The following is a 19,510-nucleotide window of genomic DNA, read 5'->3' on the forward strand; positions in this document are numbered from 1 at the left end:
TCACTGTAATTTAAACCATTATTTCTCTGACAACTTTTTATCTCCTGTCTGGAAGAAATAAACGTATTAAATTTTTTATTAAAATAGTTAGGCTTTGTGAGAGTACTTTTTTCCCCAGTGCAATAATAAATATTTATTTGTGCCAGAAACAAAGAAGTTTCTCTGCAAGGCTTTTACTGATGCTTAGCCAAAGGTAGGATTCTCTTAACCTCATAAATACAGCTCTTGTGCACTTGTTTTCTCTTCTCCAGCAGATATTTTTGATGTCTAAGTAACATTCTTATAGAGACCAGGTCACCCACTGGTGTTGATCACCTGCCTCACTGTCTTCCTTCGACTGTTTTTTACAGAGGATGAAGTGTCCAATATCAATTAAAGAACAGCTCCAAAACACAGAGTTAAACCACAGCCACAGCAAATTTCCAAATAAATAACAAAGGCTTTCCAGCAAAGATCTTCAGACATACGGGCTGGACACTGGATGTGGCCAGAGAAGGAGTTTATCGTGACCCAGCAAGCTCTTGCAAAATCCTCCTTCTGTTGCCTGTGCTCTGCCTATCCCCTGTTGTGTTCCATTGGCATGGCTTTAAATATCACCTCCTACCCAGCAGCGCCGCGGGGGCAGCGTGGCTGGATGGAGTGGCAGGAGACTGGTGTTAGGCACTCACATCAGAAAGGAGATTGCATCCATTTGGGAAAAAGATCTTGGCCAAACTGTCCGGTACAGAGTGAAATTCCATCCTTTTGAAGGAAAAAAAAAAAAAGAAAAAAAAAAAAAAGGAAAAAAAAAAAAAAAAGCAGGGCATGAAAAGAAAAATACTGTCAGATGTCCATGTACTATTAGCAGAGAATAATTTATACTGAATTCTGCTCTCACTGTTTTGATAGATCTGGATGTGCTCTGCCTATGATCTGGATGTGGCTGGGGTTTCTCTGTCTGTGCTTCTGGCAAATGTGGTCAGTGTTTAACCCAGACTGTATTTTTGTGCTTGCCATCTGCTTAATTCTGAATGTCAGATCCACAACTGGCCTGGTAGTTATTGCTATTCAGCTATTTTGAACCCAGCTCAGTGCAGATAGGAGAGGATGTACTGGTTGTGTGAAAATGTCATTTGAGCTGGGTCTCCTCCCAAGAGTTAAGCCCAAATCTTCCTGTGAAAATAATAAGAAAGTATGATTCTTCCATTTTTTTTTCTTTATTACATTGTTTTCTCCAATTTTGTGCCTTCTTGGCTTTGTTACAATTAGGCAAAAAAAAAAAAAAAAAGAGAGGAAATCTAGTAAATGCTGAGCATGTAAGCGTTTTCCATCTGGTTGTAATACCTAGTCAATGGGCATGCCACACTAATTCTTTACTAAGTATTTTTCAGACAGATTCTATGTTTTCAGGTGTGGAAAAACTTCAATATGTGACTTAACTGGAAATGTTTAACTAAAGTGAATTATTAAGTTCCCTACTTTAACCCTTCCAGGTTTCTTATATGGTGAGGCTGCTCAGATTCTCATTTGGAGCACCTATTAAAATAATTGGAAATGGTTTTGATGATTCACTATAACTTATAAATTCGGATGTAATGCACAAATGTTGGGAAAACTGCTTACAGTTATTTCATGTTAAGAAAATTACTTAACACTCACAGTTATTTGTATTCTTCACAGGTCTGATTCAGTCTTACAGTTTTGATGTCTCAAACAAACGTCAGCACCTTTACAAGGAGCACACTGACAAGTGGATGAGACAAGCAAGTGGGCTGGAGAAGACAGCTGCCTCCAATATTCTGATGGACCTCGAGGACCTGCTTCTGGAGGTAGGAGAACTGCTGCAGGATGGGAGGGAGAGCTCAGAAGGATAATTTTTTTTTTTGGTTTTGGTGCCTGAAACCTAGGTCATATTGGGTGCAGTTTGACCTTCTCTTGGGGCAGCAGTACCCATAGAAGTCAGAGGTGGTTTGTGGCTGCAGAAATTCCTCCAGATCAAAAAATGACCGTTTTATGTTGGAGTTTGGGGGATAGATGTGGGAAGGAGGGCCTGTAAGAGCATGATTTGTCTCCTAGGCTACAGGGCATTTCCAAGACATGGCCCCCACTGCAGGAGGCTGAGATCAAAAAGGGTTGTGGTGGGATTGGAAAGAGGCTTTTCCTTACTCTTGTTGGATGATGTGCCCAGTCCCTCCTTTGAAAATGGTGTTGCATGTGCTCTAGTGCTCCAGCTGACTGCAAGGTAGCTCTGCCTGCCAGGCCAGCAATGGGAGAGTGCAGGTGGCCACCCTTGGAGGAGACTTTTTGTTTCCTCACCCCTAAGAAATCCTTCTGCTCAGAAATAGTCAAGTAAAATATGTGTACAGGTGAATAAATCTCTTACACAGAGCTATCCAAAAGCACTTATCCAAGCCCTATCTACCAGAGATTAAAATGTTAAGGTATGTCTGACTGTAACCCATTTATTGTTCATGAATTCATAATCCTCTTGGACATCCCCGGGTGCCAGGTTTTGCTTATGGATCTCTGAACCAGCCGAAGGAAATGTAAAATCAAATGTAGACAGACAGCTCCCTCTCGAATACATATCCACAGAGGCTGAGGAACACTTGTTATGCTAGCAAGGGTGTGGAATAAATTAAGCTGAGGAAATTTGCTCTGGACCCACCTATTTGAGACGGGAGGCTTTGTGTGCCACGCCAGAGCCGGTCCTGCGGGAGCGGCCGTCACCGCGGAGCAGACAGGTGGATCTGGAGATGCTCGGGCTCGCAGCGTGGCACAGCACCAGCAGATCAATATTTAATGTGAAGGCTGTTGCGGCCCCTCACATGCATAATTTATCCCTGCTTTTGGGTACAGCTGGACCGGAGTCAAGCCGTGCTTCCAGACTGCAGGGGGATTTAGAAGCGGGTCCAAGTGTTTCAGACAGTCCTCACCTTCAAAACGGGGGCAATTCCAAAGCCAGGATCCAGCTCTTTCCCTCCCCTCTCCTTTGCTCAACACACAAACAAACGCTTTGGGGAGGTCTTTGAAATTTGTGTCGAATTACATTGACTTTCCCTCGTTGAGGGCACACAGCAGTGTTTGTACAGAACAGAATTAAGGCCCCAGAAAGAATTAAGCATTTCAGAGTTTAATTAAGTGTGCTAACAACACATGAGCGAAGTCAGCCCCATAAAAGAGAACTTTATTGTACGAATTGACACAAAATAAAAGCCCCTTGGGATAAAATTTAAAAAAAAAAAAATTCTTAAAAGAACCTCACATTATGGTTTTATTTTATTTTTTTTTTTTTTTTTACCTGGCCCCCCTGGCTCATTTCAGTGAGCAAATATCTCTGCTTGGGATTTTTTTACCCTGACAAATGATTAAATTCCAGAGGTACGATAGCACGCGATGCCAGCGTAACAAGGTATGAGCAAGAGGGATTTGCTTTTGACTAGTTAAGAATTAAGCTTACTAATTCACAAATTTATTATAAGATTAGCCTTTAATACCTGATAATCACCTTCGTCAAGGAAAATTTCTTCTCTTCAAAAGGCAAATGAAATTTATAGATGGGTCTTGAGCCAAGCTCATGGGTGGTAGGCAACATTAAGGAGAGGTCCAGCCTTTCTCTCAGAGCAAGAGAAACAGAAACAAGACAGGCATGGCAAAATCTTAGATGTCATAAGATTATTAATCTCTTTGCAGAAAACAAGTTTGATGTCTGTCAGGCTGTCCATTAATTTTGATGGAGGGACTTTTAAGATCTTATGTTTGCACTTCAGCGGGGCTGTTACAGCTAAATATGCCAGTAAAAATGTTTTCTCATAACGTATACAGACAAGTGTTCCCATTTCAAAGGTGATGTTGTCATATAGACATAAGAACATCAGTATTTGCTAGTCTTGATATTATCTTCCTTGCAATAGCCCATCTGGACCTGAACTAAGAAATGCTCCCAATGTGTTAGGCTCATGCAAACATCTGGTGCAAAAAGAGGCCTTTCTGCTCAAGGACTTTTAGCTCCAACTAATGAAAAAGGCAAAGTGTGGGAGAGAAAAAAAGGACAGAGAAGGAAAAAAAAAAAAAATAAAAGATGACTTTTCACAGTCCCACAACCTTTTGCTAACAGATGGAATTTTGTCTCCTGACTCCCAGCTGAGTCCCATTGCCAAGAAAGGATATTGTGTAACTGTTGAGCACAAGTTTGTACCCAAGTCCCTCTGCAATGCTGTTGTGAGCAGGTATGAGAGCAGCACAAGCTGTGCCCTACGCCAGCAGTGGTTGTAAAGTAAAATAACAATATGAATACTCACGGTGTTGCTGTCATTACCTTTCAGATTCAAAAACTACAGGCTGAGGACAACATTTTGAATCTGAATCTGGAATTAGATTCTCCTCCCTCGGTGCCAGGTACCACATCAGCTCTTATACACTTCTGCAGAAACTAGGTGAAACTGGGACTTGAGAATCAGCACCTGTGGGAAGGAGGAGCAAAGTTAACATTGTACCCTGAGATGCAGAATTCCTGATGTCTCATTGCCGCTGCAGATTCAGTATTTGGATCCTTCATCTTTTGATATGAAGATCTGAATATGGCCATCCTTTGCCATGGTTCCTCAGTTTTCCCCAGGTGCTGTGTCTCACATTAACCTCTCAGCTGAGTCCAGGCCAGCAGAAATGTTCCTGCAGAACCTCCTAGAAATTCTTAGATTGGAAAATCTCTTTGAGATGATTGAGCCCAACCATTCCCCAGCCCTGCCACCACAAGGCCGTGTTCCCAAGTGCCACATCCACATGGCTGTTAAATCCCTTGGGGGGATGGGGACTCCACCACTGCCCTGGACAACCCTTTTGGTGAAGAAAGCTTTCCTAATATCCAAGCTAAACCTATAACTGCAGGTTTTGCTGCGGCAGAGGCTCTCTTTTCATTCCCCTACCTGTCTCCAGCTACCAATGTTTGCAGAAGTTACAGGAATTTAATTATCTTCAGGGCTTCTACCTCTCTATTAAATTGGATTGAAATAAGCCAATGAATTGGCAAGTGGTTAAGGAAGAAAAGGTCTGGCAGACAGGGACAGTGTGTAAGCTTCGTTGCTTCAGGAGAGTTGCCCAAAATAAATTTGAACCCAGAAAAGGGTGAGTTTTTGAAAAGTGTAGCAGCATGTGAACTGTAACACAGATTTTCTGGTTAGGGAGTGAGTGAGTGAAGGAGAACAAATAAAGGAATTAAATAGAGAGGAAAGCAAAGGTCAGAGGTCAGTCCCCTCCTTAGGTGATATGGAGAAAGAGATAGAAGTTTCCATGATTGGGAATATATTCTTCTCAAATTAAAAACCAGTTTCACAAACATTAGACAAAAGCGTTTTAATTCAATTTATTAAAGAGGTCTCAGGCTTAGGGTTCCCATTCCTTGGCTTCTTATGGGTTTCTACACACTGCAGCAGGACACAGAGAGTCTGCCCCAGAACTTTTGAGTATGGAATACCCAGTGCTGAAGGTCCTTGTGGGCTGGGACCTGCCTGGGCTCCTCCCGGAGAAGGGACAGGCAAAAACTTCTGTAGAAATTGACAGGCTTCACTGCACCAAGGATGACAGAGGAGCAAATGGCTTCTCTCGTATTTAAAGCTGCAATTGCAAAGCTAAAGGTGCTCCTGAGCAAAGGCACAGGCAAGGGGCCTTTGGAAATTACTCAACAAATTTATAATCTTCCTGACCTTGAGCCAGGCAAAAATACTAGGACCTGAATCAAAAGGAAATATTTTATAGATTGAATCCCTTTACATATCAATTTTTCTTTTCTGTTTGGAAATGCTTTTTTCCTCTTGTGGATGGGATGAAAAGATGAAAGTATGATAGCGATGTCGTGGAAGAATTATGTTTGGCAGGGTGATAACAGCATTTTGGATAGCCTGATATTGGCTTTCATGGGTTTGCACATCCCTGGCAGTGCCCAAGGCCAGACTGGATGAGGTTTGGAGCAACCTGGGACAGGTGAAGTTGTCCCTGCACTTGGCAGGGGGTGGACTGGATGGTTTTAATGTCCACTCCAACCCAAACCATCCTGTGATTCTGTGTGTAGCCCCTACAGTTCTGCATATAAGTACACTTTCTCACTTTTTGTGCTATTTGTGTGTGTGTGTAAATATTTGTGGTGGAATTGATAAATTAAATGAGAATCCCACTCCCCACAGGCACACAAGCATTGCTGGATCAAAGACTGGCAGCCAAGGTGAGAATTGATTTCTCAACACACTAATTTTAAAACTCAGTAAGTTTAACTCTTACCAGAGGTAGTTCAGTTTAAATTTCTGCTTTTCCCATGCTGGGTGCTTTCATCCCTCTTCCATACATGAGGCTGGGATTAGCAGGATTTTGGGGAGGGCTGATGCCCTCACCTCCCACTCTTTGACTGAGAGCTGCAGCTCCACAACATTTCCCCTGCAGCCCACAGGTTGTAACAAGTGTTCAGTCACACCAGCCCTCTGTGAGATTGTACCTGCATTATTTATTAGCCCACAGACGTAACTCTGTCCCTTTTTTCAACCCAGCTTTAGTGACTGTGCATTCAGGGTCAATTCACTCGCCCCTCTGCACGCTGTGGAGGGTGAGGAGAGGCAGGGATTTTCCATGTCTGTTCCTTGGCAGGCTCTCAGCACGCTTCCCTTTCAGATTTGGGGGTTTACGTGGATGCTTAGGCATTTGTGAGTTGAATTAAAGTATTCCTTGCAAAGAGGGAGATGAACTTGTGTGGAGCAACAAAGCAGGTGGGCTGATCTGAGCAGAGGGTATTCCCACATAACTGGTCATTCAAAATCAAGGCCCAGAATTTTAGTTTTGATATACAAAAACAACTAAATAAGGAACACAACACAGAAAACTGCAAGGCAAGCTTGCAAAACAGTCCATGTACTCTGACAATGGAGCTGATTTTCTTTTTAATAATTCCAAAAGCAATTCCTAATAATTAGCTGATCTAATTTAGATTTGCATTTTGTCTTTTCAAAACTATCCTGTTACAAATAATTGAGGAACCTTGCCCTTAAAAAAATGACGATATTATCCTGACATCCTGGGACTGCTGTTGGAGAAAAGATTTTGCCTGAAAGAGTTTCAGGAAGTTACAAAACTCCTTTACATGGCCTGTTGGATCTGTGTATGATTTCCAACATTACACAAAATAAATACCAGGAGACTGGTGTGGTTTATACAAGAGTTTATAGAGAAAAAATCCACCCACCAGCTCCCTTGCTGAGGATTACAACCAGGTCTCTGCTGCCAAGTTCTCTGTTTAGGTAAAGCATGAGAAAATCTACCATTTTTTTAGAGTCACAAAAGGGGTGCTACAGGGGGGCAGTGAGAAGTTGACAGCTCTCACTGCTTAAAAGGCAGCTGTTCCTTCTCAGGTACTATTATTAATAAAACCTAAGGTAATGTTTGCTCTGAAATATGTCTAATTGAAATAATTTACCCTAACCCTTAGAGAATTATGAAACTGTTTTCATCATGTTCACACACAGCAAAATAATTATGAGATGCCATATGGAAAAGACATCATGTGGTATATGTATTTCTGAATGTATACTTTTTGAAATGGTTCCCACAGATAAATCATACAGCTAATTTACAAAGAGGAGGTGGATAGTAGTTCTTAAGTATGCAGTTTAAGTTTAAAATGGTTTCAGGCTGGGTAAATTTACAGTGGTGATGACATGCAGTAATTGCACTGATCACAGGATGTATATCACAGAAGATGTCGATAATGCCATTAAGTTACACTGCACAAAATGGAGAGAGAAAATTCTGCTGGTGACTTTCTGCTATTGCCATAAACCACCTCCCAAAGCCTCTGCAGGTCCTGTGTGGTCCTGAGCTCGTTTTGCAGCTGATATGTACCTGACCAAAGCACTGGAAATGGTGCTCCATCCTCTGTGGATTTCTGAGACGTTCCTGGTTTACACTTGGAAAGCTCTAAGCAAAGGGAAGGAATTTCTTAATATATAAATGAATACACTTAAATACAAAAGTTAATTTTGAATGAAGTCCTCAAGAGAACATCTGTTAAAATGCTGCTCCTTTCTGTCCATCCCTTGAAGGTTTTCCAAAAGGTTTTATTCCTGACCTCTAGTTACCTGCATTATCTTGTGTATGGATGATATATCTCTATGATTTGATATATTTAGGTTTGATTATGTACAGGCATTCACAGGTTTGGTAGCCGGAGAATTCTGCAGGACACTTCTTGGTCTTTTTCCAGGAGTAATTGTGGTGGCTGATGAGACATCTGAGGTTCTCTTCCTGCTAGTTAAGGAGTTTTGAAGGTGCTTTGTGAATAAGGAACTCTTATTAACATTTCTAGAAATCTGGCTAGAAATCAGACTGTCTTGTCAGACTTCTGGTAGTTCTTGGTTCCAGATGGATGGAAGTAAAATCAGAATATGTCATTGCACCCTCTATGTTTCATGTCCCATTAGAAACCAGCAAGGGACAGCGACATAAAGCTATTTCATTCTGTCCACTCCACTCTCTTTATCTTTAAAGATCCTTCCCGAAAAAAGGGTAATTTTGAACTGGAGCACTTCAGATTTGCCTGTGTCTGAATTAGTTCATTATTTCTATGGTGATTAGTGCAATATTTGAATGATGTGGAGTACACAAACTAATTCACCCTCAGCTCTATTTTGCAAGAGCTACAGGCACGCACGGCAGCTGCGATGTTTATCCCCCAGTAATGACATCATTACCCTGCATTACTGCTCTAGGTAGTGTATTTGTCAACAGCCAGGAACTGATGAGCACAAGGAAAATATTTACCCAACTCCTGTGCTGTGGCATTACCCCAGTAATGCCATTTCAGGAAGATCACACTGCATTCCCGAGATTCGTGCTGCAGAAACCAAAAAAGCTTTGACATTTCCGTGCGTGTAACACAGTCTTCAAATAACCACCTTTTAGAGACAGTAATTACAGTAATTCTGCTTTCAAAGGAAAAATAAAAAATAAAAAAAAAAGAAGAGGAAAAGTGATATTCCCCACAAATATCTAAAGGTGGGAGTTTTCCAATACCCTCCCTGTGCGTGGAGCGCTGGGCACATCCATATTTGATGTCTCCCTAATCTTCCCAGGAGTAACTACATAAGCCAATATTTACTCTCTCTGTCTGTACAGATACAGTATCTGAATTCTGCTGCTGCTGCTGCTGCTGCATAAATGTGCGAGTATTTAAACTGAGCTGTTCTGTCTCATCCCCAGGAGCTGCCTGCACAGGAGAGGTTTCGCCTCGTGCCTTCCCCCTCTCTGTTATTCCTGCTCTTGGATGAGAAATGTGAGGTTCTTTCTCTGTTTCCAACTTTGCACAGATGAAAAAGCAAGCTCCCCTTTTAGCAACTTCCAGTCATTTGTTTTTATGCTCACCCAAGGTGTATCACGGTTGGTGTTATTGCAGTGCCCTAAACCAAAAGTCACATTTTTTTTTCCCAGTGAGTTACAGTAGATTATTATTTCACTACAGTATCTGAAAGCATGAAATAGAGATTTATGATACTCTTGTGTTTTCCACTTCAATTCATGTAATGTGGGGAAGGTAAAGTGTCTCTAGCTGCACAGTATCCCTTTTTTTTCTCTTTGGAGCAGTGTGTGCTGTGTGATTAGAGGATAGTGAGAAGGTCACTGACCAAACTTTATCTTCCACACAGTTTCCCACAGAATGTATTCCTCCTAGGGAACATTTTCTCAGCTCAGGTTATTTCCAGAAATGTTCTCAAACCATACGAGCAGTCCTTGCAGTAAAACATTTCATTCCCACTTTTTATCCTTTATCTAGCAGTGCAGTGTTGACAGCATTTATGTTTCTTCTATTGACTGGGCCAAGAACAACAGGATTAATGAGGTTGTCTCTTCATGAGTGCATTATATTTTTTTCCTCTGACCTTTCAAACATGGGAATCTTCTGTTTGCAATATTTCTTAAGGAAGGAAAACCCCTTTTTGCCGAAGCTGGTTTTGACGGTCCCCGCGCCTCTTGCCAACCTGTGGGCTGGAAGGAAGCCGGGAAAAAGCAAAAGAGGGAATATCTTTATTTCCTCTTTTTTTTTTTTTTTTTTTTTTTGGAGGAGTTTTGGGGGGGGGGGGGATGTGGGATGTTTTAAGGGCTTTCTCAAGCCTTGAAATTCTGATGATAAATTTTGTGTGGCTGCCTAAGGACTATCATGTTACAGGAGCTGCTCAGGAGACGAGTGGACATTGCCCTGCTGGTTTAATTATTTATTTATTATTTCCAAAGGATTGCATGTGTTTAGACTGGACAAGGAGGGGAAGGAGGAGCCACTGGATTTGCAGCCTTCCACAGAACACTCTTGTGCTTTATCTTGCCTATTCCCGATTATTTTTGACACTGGGTAGCTGGAACACAATCAAGATAGGATCATTGCTAAGTGCAGCAGGACAGGGAACGTGAGGAATTTTCCCAAGGATGGGAGCACACATATCTTTAAACATAACAAATAGCTTTGCAAATATGACATCTTTTAGCCAAGCTCCTCAAAATACATCAATTAGATAAGCTAAACATAATTAAAGGTTTGCATAAGATCATTAGAGGCATCTTATTCACATTTTTTATCTGGGCAAATGGAGGGACAGAGAGCTGGAAGAGCTCCTACTAGCCCAAAAGTTATCTATATAGTCAAGTCTCAAAGCTGTTCATTTCCCTTTTAAGTGATTTATTTGCCTTTTTGGTGGGAAAAGAGGCACTACAAACTTGGGGGTTCACATTTAGCATGTTAGGAGTCAGGAAACCTCTTTATGGAGGTAAAAGGTGGGTTGGTGTCAGTCCTTTAAACTCTTCTTTCCAGCCCATAATTGATGGAGAAATCTGCCTGTTGCTTTGGATGGGGAGAAGTAGAGGAGGTTCTATGGATGTGTACATAGAGAGTTGTGTATGTGCATAGAAAATACAAATTTTATGAAAATATGTAAAATATATAAATATAGAGATGTATAAAACTCAAAATATAACGCAAAAATTACTCTAAAAAGAAGTGGAAACATGAGTGCTTGCAAACACTTGCAGAATATGTTTCCCAAAGGTGTGTAGTGCTGCTGCAAATAAGAAAACCCTTTGCCAAGTAGGAAAAACAGCTCTTACCTGCTGACTGATGGGAAAATACATTGTCCAGGGAGCTATCTGAGCACTCCAGTGCTGGCTGGAGCACTGTCCAGGGTTTAGAGGGTCAGGACTCTGGGCTGGGATCCAGGGGGGCCAGAGCTCAAGAACTGAGCTCAGGCTTTAAGCAAACTCAAGATCTCTGTGTGTGGATTCAGGTCATCCTGGGACTGTGAGATTGAGCTGAACTAGACATGTGGACACAGCCAAATTCATCCATGGAAGGGAGCAGAAACAAATATTCCAGCTCGCATTAATGATTTAAATATTCCCACATAATAGGGACAGGCTGCTTTTGCAGGGTTTAGACTGAAAAAAAGTGATTAGAGAAGCTAAGAAATTTCTAAGCAACTCTTCATAGTGGTATTTCATAAGATCTTGAAATATTTCCTCCTGAGAATAATACTTATGTAGTTAAAAAAAGTAATTCAACTGTGTTTTGTCCTCACAGGAGAGAGTTTCTAATTTTAAAGCATGATTATATTACATGTCTTAAATTTGGGGTTCCTGGGCTTTGAGCATTTGAGTTTGATGCTTGAACTCTTATGTGTTTCATTTAGGATTTCTGCTTTAGCTGCACTTAAATAACAAGAGAGAGCATTTAATGAATCCACATTTGTCAGCGTTTAGGGAAGTTGAACATAACTGTGATTCTATGAAATTCTTGTATTCTACCTTTTTTTTTCCTTATAATAATATATGCACAGGCCTAAATCTGCTGAGTGTCACTGTTGTTTAGCAAGAATATCTTGGGTAACAGCTAAAGAACCTGCAGTTTGCTTTCTCCTCCCTTAAGCAGATGAGCTCCCTGTCATACACTACAAAAATATTCTCATAAAGCCCCAAATGAAAAGAATTTTTTGGGTTGTAACCCTCAAGACTTTGAGATTTTTAAATCCTGACACTTCAGGATTAAAAAAACCCACCCACATATCTATCAGGGAACGTTGAATACATGTTTGTGTAGTTTGCCTTATTTGCATTTGTTGGTAATTAATTAAAAAACATGAGTTTAATTAAACTTGGAGTTAGGGGATTCATTAAAATAAAAACAAAACACATTTTAGTTAAAAATGTAAAATAACGTGTTTGCCTGAGTTTGCTGGTGCAGCTTAAGGATTTGCAGTAGGAAAACTTTAGGGACTATCACAGTGCACACAGTCAGAGAAGAGTTACTGAACAAAGAGTCTTTGTCAGCAGATAAATTTCACCTTGTAGTTACTCAAATTGGAATAACAATGTTTGCCCTCAGTTTCTTTCTGGGCTCAGTCTGTGGCTATGAAAAAATGACAAGCATAGAAGCCCAAAGGAAAGTGTTGCAGCATAACTGGAAGGAAGGTTATTAAAATAAGAGCTAGAGGGAAAAAAATATGGAAAAGCTTAAAGAGAATAGGTATGACTCATTAAAAACTCAAGACTAAATTACATCTACCTGTTCATACATCATGAAAAGTTGTTTCTCATTCTCTTAGTCACAACTAACTGCCTTTAGATTTTTTTCACTTTGAGAATCATGGAAGGGGCTTGATTTCTAAGAAAAGGCATGTTAGAATGTTGAAAGCAAGAACAGGAAAAAAAAAAAATCACCTCAATAGAGAATTAAATGTTTATTAAGTAGTTTTCTCTGTTCCCTTTGATTTTGCCCCTCTTGCAGGACGGGGCTCATCCCTCCAGCAGAAGTGTATGAACAGCAGAAATCTTGAAGTTTTTGTAGTCTGTGTCATGAAAATTGTCACCTAGAACAGAATTGAAACCTTTTTACCCTCTCAGACTGAAGGGGTTTAGTGAAGATCTTCTAAAGCAGTCACCCAGGTGGGATTTTTTGCCTACAAGGACCTGCCCGTGCTGGTGGCTCCAGAGGCTTGGGACAGACACAGATGGTAATGTCTCTGCCACCTCTGTTCTCCTGGGGTGGGAGAGCTGGTGAAGAATCACTGACTTTCACCAAACAGCCTCAAAAATCAAGATTTTCTACTTTATTCTTCCCCTGAAGTATTTAATTTGGGGAGGAAACAATTATAATAAAGGAATATAATACTCCCTAAAAAATTCCAAGTTGCATTCATTAGACTAATTTTCCCATTAAATTAATTTAAAACACCTCAGCAACGAATATGAAATGCACACCAAAAAAAACCACCACCTCAATTAATTTGCCTGGAGGTGCATCACGACGGTGGCTAGCAGGATGTTGCAGGACAGCTTTGGTGTGCAAAGGAGCAGGTTTAAAAGAAAAAAAAAAAAGCCCACAACAGAGAAATATTTTTCATCTCTTTGAGATAAGAAACCATCTGTGGGTGCCCATTTCCTGCAGGGCTGGGCAGGAGGATCCCACTTTAGCAAAACACCTGCACCCGCCAGGGAAGGTGGCCCTGGCAGGCAGCAGATGCTCCACAGCTGAAGCCTTTCAAAGGAGACACCTTTAGAGCTCCTGCCCTGATGGGATAACTGAACCATCCATAAATAGTCTTTAAAGGCAGCATTGTCTGCCTAAAAAAAAAAGAAAAAGGAAAAAAAATGGAAAGGAAAACGAAGTAGGGTTTTTGTGTGTGGGTAAAGTAAATACGGTTGGAAATACATGACTTGTTAAAAGCTTTTTGAGGACCCCACACTCACGAAATCTTTTAGGTCATGTGTTTGCTTTCTGAAACATTTGGTAAGTAATAAGTGCCAAGGGACTATATGCACTCCATCTGGAATTAGCAGATTCCTCTTTGTTCAATTGTTCCTAAATTTGGAACCAGCCGTCTTGTTTAAAAGTATTTTGATTTGTTTTTAAATAAATATGGGAGATAAACATAGCCCAGGACCAGGAAAGGTGCGTTATTAGTCCTCTCCCTCTCTCCACACAACTCTTAAAGGGCCAATTCTGATGTTTGCTGTTGGTTTATGGTAACAATTTGTTTGGAGTGGTCCATCATTTTTCTCCCATTTTTATAAATAGTATCAAAGAAATCAGAGCTGGAAAAAGAACTGTTAGATCACTGAATCCACTTTGCTGCCAGCACAGTCCTGTTCCTTACTGAGTATTTTTTCCATTTCTTTGTCCAGGTTAAACTTGGAATTAAGTTTAGAGCCTGTAGGTCTAAGGAGAGATACAAGAATGAGTGGAGATTTCACTCTTTTCTCCTTTCCTAGCAAGAAAAATACCTCATTTTCATCTCCATCATCCCTACACAAGGAAATGGCATGTCAAAAGATCAAGTAGATGCTTGCTCCTTGCAGGTGTTGTAGATTACTACCTCATCCCTGTAAAACTTTAATTTTTGCTTAGGGAAAGCAGAAAAGGAAGAGAAAAGCAGCACTTCCTTATCTTCCCTTATGTCCTATAACATCTAAGAGTCTGAGACCAGAGCACCTGCTTGTCCTGTAAGCATATGAAAAGAACCTGCATTTCCTTTAGGGCCTTTAAAACTTTTTAGACACAGGCCTTTACAAAAATCTTTGAGAAAACACTTTAAAGAACTGAAAAAGCAAACTGGAATAACCCAAAATTGCACCGAATTCACAACAGAGAATTCAGCCGGAAGAAAAATTTCACCCCGAAAATGTTTTCAATGAAAAACTTGTAAAACATGGCTCAGCGAGGTTGTCCAGCGTTGTTACGCTTGGCACGTGAATAATTATTGAGAGGTGCAGATCTGTAGGTTTGGGATCCCAGCCTAAGACGTTCAGCCTGTATGTGTTGGTCTGCATCCATGGATTGGAATGGAGCAGTGCCTCCAGCCGGGGATGGATGATCCCTCTCTCCACCGGCTGTGGAGGAGGCTTAGGGAGACTCTCCTTCCTAAGCCTTCCTGGCCTTCCTGAGCTGTGTCTTACCAAGCATTACAGAGCAGGATCAAGGTCTTTATCTAGTTCATGGCTGCTCAGAATTTCTTTTCATCCAGCATTTATTCAGAGTATAAGCAAACATTTTATTTCTGCTTCAAGCTTTCCTGGGACTGCAAGCAGCGCAGCACAAGATACATATTTCCCTGTCTCTACGAGGCCTTTTTATTTGGTCTAGATACACATCTGTAAGTATTTTACCCTCTTATATATTCATATATACTGTAAGTCAAAGGAGCTTAAGTTTTCACTGCTTGCATTGCGTTGCCGTCGCTGTTTCATGGGGTGCTTCTGATGTGCTGCATCTCAGCAGCCTCAGGCCTTCTCCAAGTCACTGTTCTGACCTTCCCAGCAAGCAGGAACTGAAACTGTAGTGAAAGATTAGTGTGGGATACTCAAACCCTAACCATAATCTCTTCTACCTCTTTTCCTATTCCAGTCAATCCTTGTTTTGAAATCTGTTTCCTGCGTGCTTGAGGAAAGTCTGTTAGTGTGAAGAAGGATCAGCATCACTCAGCAGGACCTGTTGAGGAGCCAGTGTTTGGGCTTGCCCCATCACAGTACTGATTTATACTTTTTAAATCTAATTTTGTGAGCATGAGCTTAGGAGCTGTGCCAAAACTTTGTGGAGACTCTGTTGTATGCACACACTTTAGGTTAGGCCACTTCAGCATTGTTATGGTGATGGTTGGACTTGATGATTTTGTGATTCCAAAACTCTAATTCTTAAAGAGAATGAGCTCCCAGCTCTAAGGAATGTAGTGCTACAGGTTGCTGGCTGTAGTTAATGTATTTAATTTTATATATATTTGTGTGTGTGTGTGTGTTTGTGTTGGAAACATTTAGTAGAATCTGGTGATTTGAAAAGGGAAAGATTTAAAAACAGTGCCTGAAGGGGCTCCAGAAGAGCTGGAGAGGGACATGGGACAAGGGATGGAGGGACAGGACACAGGGAATGGCTCCCACTGCCAGAGAGCAGGGATGGATGGGAGATTGGGGAAAACCCTTCCTGTGAGGCTGGGGAGGCTCTGAGAAGCTGTGGCTGCCCCTGGATCCCTGGAAGTGTCCAAGGCCAGGTTGGAAAGAGCTTGGAGCAGCCTGGGAAAGTGGAAGGTGTCCCTGCCCAAGGCAGGGAATGAACTTGATGATCTTCATGGTTCCTTCCAACCCAAGTCATTCTATGATTCCATGAAAATACAGCAGGTTGTTTCATTCAGTACCTGCAACGTGAGTAAATGCACCTGCTAAGAAAAAATTGTGGTAATTGTAATAATTTTGTGATAATGTGCCCCCTTTTTGTAGGACAAGAAATGAAGAAATATTCATTCTTGCTCCATAGAACTGAAATAAACCTTGTCATTACCACCTGTGAGAGGACAGAACCCCAGTTGCTCTGTAAGTGAGGGACCAGTGGTTTCTTTTTGTTTCTGGTTATTATTTATAAATTCTGAGCAAGCCACTTTGTTATGAGACTCAACTCATTTGCAGTTTGTGAATTTTTTTGACAATGCATATGTTCATGCTTCACATTTTGTCATCTCCTTTTAGGAGACTACACGAATTTCCATCATTTCACTCTGAAAATTTTCTGATAGTTGGGCAAAACTGTCTTAGAAAAAGATGAAGAAACTCAGAGAACAAACAGAAATATTGGATGGTAGGTGAGATTAATCTAAATTTTACAATGAAGGAAGAGGTTGTCAAAGTTTCACTCTACAAACTGGTTTCTTTTAAGGGGTTGAAGGCAAGTGCTTGTGGCAGGGCAGGGGATCAGGTTGTGCTATAGTTAGAACTCTGGACTGGTTCTGTGCTGTTGTTTGTTGAGATGACTAAGTTGTCATTTTTAATTAGCTTTATGCTCTTCTCAAAGGCTAATTACTTTACTTTTTATCAAGAACACTTGATTGGTGATGACAAGGGTGCCATGGTTACGTATTTTTAGAGAATTCCCCAACCTGCACCATTATGCGATTTCCTCTTCCCCCTGGATTCTTTGTGCAGTAAAGCCTTCAATAAAAATAATGGTTAAGAAAAATGGAAGTTTAATGAAGATATTGGTGGAAAAAAGTATATTTTGATTTCTTTTTGGCAGGGAGGACGCTGTTAATGTATTTAGTCAGTGTAAAAAACATTATGCTTGGTTTAGCTCCCTGTCAGTGACACTCACATTGCTCTGTTATCTTCACTGAATCTACCTTGGACAAACTGAATTTGACCCCTTCGTTTTTCCCCTCTCTCATTTGTCTATAGCTGTACACCTGCCCTGGTCATCATGGAAATCTGGACTGACTGAACTGCACTCTTATTTCCAAGTGTGAATATTGCACAGCCAGACACTGACTTTCAGAAAAGGTTCACCACCTTTTTTTACCAATACTGTGTTAGAGAGCCCTTGAGATAAACATGAGAGGTGTAGTCACAGGTGAAATCTCTCTTTTCTTTATCAACCTGTAGATTGCTGTAATCTGTTCTTGTTTCAAACAGCAGCAGCAGCCCAAAAAGTGATGTTTCTGTGAAGGCTCTCTCACTGGGGCGAGACAGTAATGGGAGACATAAATATGACATTTTTTAGAAATACAGTTATACCCAGAGAAAGCTGCCTTTCTCCTGTTGATAAACACACATCAGATGTTTGGTAAACCAAATTCTCCCAGGAGCTTGTCCCAAAAGAGGGAAAGACAATGATTTGCAGTATATATCTTCAGTGTGAGCTGCTTTGGTGCCTGCTGCTGGGGAGAATTCCCTGCACAACCAGCCTCCCCACGCTGGGCTTGGAGCTCTTCCCAAAGCAGAAGCTCAGGGGGATACAATGCTGTTCCTAACCCACTGGGAAGGCAAAGAGGGGACAGCCACCACCTTCCATTGCAGGTGGAAAGGAACTCCCTGGTGACAGCAGCTCTTGAGAGCAGGATCAGAGGAGAGATCTTCCCGAACGGAGTTGAAGGTCGGTATGGTGGGATGCTGGTGTGGCACAGGTGTGTGCCCAAGCTGCCAGGAGAAGTTCCTGAAGGGTGTGCTTGGCTGGAGGGCCTGCTGGAGTGTCTTCAGCAGCAGGAACCACAGCAGGGACATCTCTGTAGCCAGGCAGCTGGGGATGGGAAGAAGTTCTGGAGCAAAGTCCCCCACAGTCCCCATGTTTTTTTGATGTTCTCCTTCTCAGAGCCAGACAGGGAAGGCAGCAGCTCCAGCCACTTCCAGTGCAGTGTCAGTCCTTGCAGCCTACATGCAAAAACCACCTTCTTTACTGAGTATCGTGTCTCCTTAATGAGCCAGTAACACACTGAGGACTTCAGTAATTAAAGTTAAGTTTCATTGCTTCTTACTGATGTCAGCACCAAGGAGGAAGGAGAGAGAGAGACAGGTAAGGTAGGCTGGCAGCCTCTCTGAGAATCAGGTATTTGGTTCCCTGCTTCCTCTGCTGCCAGAGAAATAGACAGGACTGGATCCTAAAGGTATCAAATGCCTAAATCCTATGGAATTCAAAGTGAGTGAGTGGCTAAATGCTAAATGTGGGGATCTGGGTTTAATCTCTGCGTGCCTCGACTGTCCTATAAGTATAGTGATTCTTTCCCATTCACAGTAAAGAAAAATAGTACATAATTGTGAAAAACAAGGTGTCTATTTTTATCTTTGAAAAAAATATATATATAAATATATCTTATCAAGACATATTTATTTACTTTTTTTTGAGAGATGATTATCTTTTAGTTTTCAATTTTAGAGAGAAGAGCTTGTTGATGAACACATTGTGGTATTCCCCAGCTGAAATCAGGATACAGTTTCCACTCCAGAAGTTCACCAGCAGCAAGGATCAACAAGAAGGTAAGGTAAAGGCTCAACTTTTTGAAGTCAGACTAATAATATTCTTTTCTCAATGCAAAGCTGAGCCTATTTCACTTTCAGGCTAACTTTCAGCCTCTCTGATTTCTATGTGGTGCCTTGCTTCCAGTATAAATAAATGATCCCACATTCCGTCATGATAACATATGCTCATGCAGAGCTCAAAATTAGAAGGAATATGAAGTGTTCTATTAATTGCATGAATGTTGATTGTTAAAATCATGTGCTAATTGGTAATATCTGTGTGCAGTAGGTTCCCGCAATATGTGTTAGATTACATTAACTGTGCTCGTGACTCAGATATCAGCATTATGCCTTTCGTAGAAGGAGCTTTTTTAGACTTTGTGTAATTAGGTTCTATAGATTATCAGTGTAGAAAAATTAGTAAAAGGGCATGTGAAGTTAGAGGCATGAGGAATACTGAGCTTGAAAGATGCATCTGCTCCTCTTTCTCATGGTGTGCTTTCCCTCACGTCCTCTCCAAATTAATTCTCACCGTGTTTTTCTTGAGGTAATTCCCAGGGGATCCAGCACCTCACTGCCATGGTGATCACATCTGGAACTTGCCATCTTTTTTGAGTGGGCTTTCTCCTTCTCAGTCTTTTCCTTTGCCTTTCCCAGGTTTTGATCCAAGAAGCCTTCAGGTACATTGCAGATAAATGAGATTATCACTGTACTCACCTATGAGAGAGCACAGTTAGCAACACGACTC

The sequence above is a fragment of the Onychostruthus taczanowskii genome, unplaced genomic scaffold (assembly GCF_017590055.1).
Source record: "Onychostruthus taczanowskii isolate IOZ18803 unplaced genomic scaffold, ASM1759005v1 scaffold10, whole genome shotgun sequence".
In the NCBI taxonomy this organism is placed as follows: domain Eukaryota; kingdom Metazoa; phylum Chordata; class Aves; order Passeriformes; family Passeridae; genus Onychostruthus; species Onychostruthus taczanowskii.